Source organism: Ixodes scapularis, unplaced genomic scaffold (assembly GCF_016920785.2).
Source record: "Ixodes scapularis isolate PalLabHiFi unplaced genomic scaffold, ASM1692078v2 PGA_scaffold8__174_contigs__length_109621045, whole genome shotgun sequence".
In the NCBI taxonomy this organism is placed as follows: Eukaryota; Metazoa; Arthropoda; class Arachnida; order Ixodida; family Ixodidae; genus Ixodes; species Ixodes scapularis.
Window position 1 is genome coordinate 26,659,512 of NW_024609883.1, and position 2,685 is coordinate 26,662,196.

A 2,685-nucleotide genomic window follows, 5' to 3' on the forward strand; every position below is an offset into this window, starting at 1 on the left:
TACACAATCATGTGACTTCTGCAGGTGGAATACTGACTTTCTTATTCTCGTGGCGTTTTGTGAAAACACGTTTTTATCAATACACGTTTTGTAGACACGTTTCATCGACAACGTTTCATCGTCACTCGTTACGCAAAATGCACGCTGTAGGGACATTTTGCCGCGCGTGTGTCTCCGAGGCGCGTGCTCACCGACCCAGCCCAGAGACGTTTATTCAGAGAGTTTGGCCATACATTGGTTTGAATAGGCGAGCATCTCGGGGCCAACCACAGGCCGCGAAACAGCCCCTAGCGGTGGTCGTGTGATCTAAATATGTGACACGACTATACTTCGTTTCACCTTTTCTGCGAGCGAAGGCAAAACTGGAAGCGCGAGCACGGAAGCTCCGTGCGTTCAGGCTTTGCTCGAGCGCGCGAGCTGGGGAGAAATGCAAAAAGCGCTGGTCTCGCGCTTCTAGCTTTGGCTTCGGTCGCAGATAAAGTGAAACGAAGTATAATTTGAGCCGTGCCGAGCGGAACTCCGCGTCTCAAGACGCTCGCGCACCCCACCCTTTGCACTGTTTTCTTTCAGCCAGTCTCAGGACGCTGTTCTAGCAGTGCAGACAAAGGCATTGGCACGAGCGCGTGGCTTTGGAAAGTGGTTCCTATGCGCGAGGTCTCGTACAAACAAAAGCGTTTCGCTGAGCTAGGCTCACGCGTCTGTGCCTTTGTCTTCACTGTAGACATTTGTGAGATGGAGTAGAGGTATCCTGATTGGTCGACGCATTGTCACAAATTTAGTTTACGCTCCTAGGCGTGGGGGGTATATTCGGCGCTGGCGGCGGCCTTTGCTCCGCCTATTGGCCAAACTCTCCCAATACACGGCTCTGACCCAGCCGACCCGTTCGCGCCGCTTCGTGGCGACAGTCTGCGGCGGCTCATTACAAAAATGTTAGCCCACCTGTCACACCCATACACGTCACTTCGCGGATACATTCTGGGGCGGCTCATTACAAGAAAAGAAAAGAGAGAAGCTAAAATAGAAAAGCTAATCTGAGCTGTCGATGAAACGTCGTTGGATGAATTAACGGCGACTGCCGGTGGATATTTGTGGAAATAATTATACGGGCTGCTGGCAGAATGGACACTACCCAAGACTCGCCCCCGGTTCTTGTTTGCTTAGTAATCTTTTCAGCTGTGTAAACGCCTCTTTGTACGTCTTCAGATATCACGGATTGCTTGCAAGTTTGTACTTGTTTACGGAATAGGCTGTCTAATAAACTTCTATGAGATTTGAAAACAATACCGTGTGTCCGTTTACCTGCCTTTTTGCAATCACCGAGGCGCATACATTTTTTACTGTTTTCCTTGGTGTCTTAAATAGGTTTATGAAGTTACGAAACGGGTGCATAAAGTGGTGTAACCATGCACCTTTGAATCGGGTGCATCTTTGTTCTCTTCGAATTCAGCGAGTGTAGAAAGAGGTGTACAGGCCGGTTCTCACATGCAGCGAAGCGCTGATGTAGCGCTCCTCACGTGCCATCAGCTACTTATCGTATGCCATGAGCAACAGTTTTGACGGTGCGATACAAAGCTGGTGAACGCTGTCGTCAGCACGCGCTTAGCGCGAGGTTAGCGCTATGCTTGTAGCGCTCCGCTGCATGTGTGAACGGGCCTGAACAGTACACTATTGAACGGGGTGCACCTGTGTTCCCTTTGAGAGCAGTAGGTGTAGAAAGGGGAGTAATGGTACACTATTGAGCGGGGTGCGTCTGTGTTCCCTTTGAGTGAAGCGGGTGTATGAAGAGGTGCAATGGTACACCATCGAATGGGGTGCATCTGTGTTCCCTTTGAGTGAAGCGGATGTAGAAAAAGGTGTAGCCGTACACCATCGAATGGGGTGCACCTGTGTTCCCTTCGAGTGAGATTTCTGTAGAAAAAGGTGTACATGTGCACCACACCAACGGGTGTACACGTACTCCCATATTTGGGGTGCACCTGTATTCCCCCAAAGGGTGTAGTATATGTGACAAGCCTTTACACCCCCTATGGGTGTACCCCATGACACCCTTTTTTTAGAGTGTGCGCATTCGACGAGTGCAGTAGATAATTATCATCCTTTGTCTCCACTGATCTCGTCAAACGGTTCGGAATGCCAGAGCCAAACGCCGGACGCCGGCGTTTCGAGTTCTAACGCAGTCGACGAGTGCAGTGGAGACAAAGGCAGCCTTTGTCTCCACTGCACTCGTCGAACGCATCCGAAAGCGAGAGACAAACGTCAGATGATTGCGTTCCGGGTTTGACGAATTCGACGAGTGCAGTGGAGACGAAGGCAGCTTTTGTTTTTATTGGACTCGTCCAACGCACTCGAATGCGAGAGCCAGACGCCGGATGTCGGCTAACAAATTGAGCGAGTGCAGTGCAGACAAAAGCAGCCTTTGTCTCTACTGCACTCGCCGAACGCATCCGAATGCGAGAGACAAACGCCGGACACTGGCGTTCTGGGTTCTAGCGCATTCGACGAGTGGAGTGGAGAAAAAGGCAGCTTTTGACTTCACTGTACTCGTCGAACGCATTCGAATGGGAGAGTTCAACGTCGGATGCCGCCTTTCTGGTTTCAAACACACTCGGCCAGTGAAGTGGAGACAAAAGCTGCCTGTGTCTCCACAGCACTCGTCTAACGCATTCGAATGTGCGAGCCAAAGCC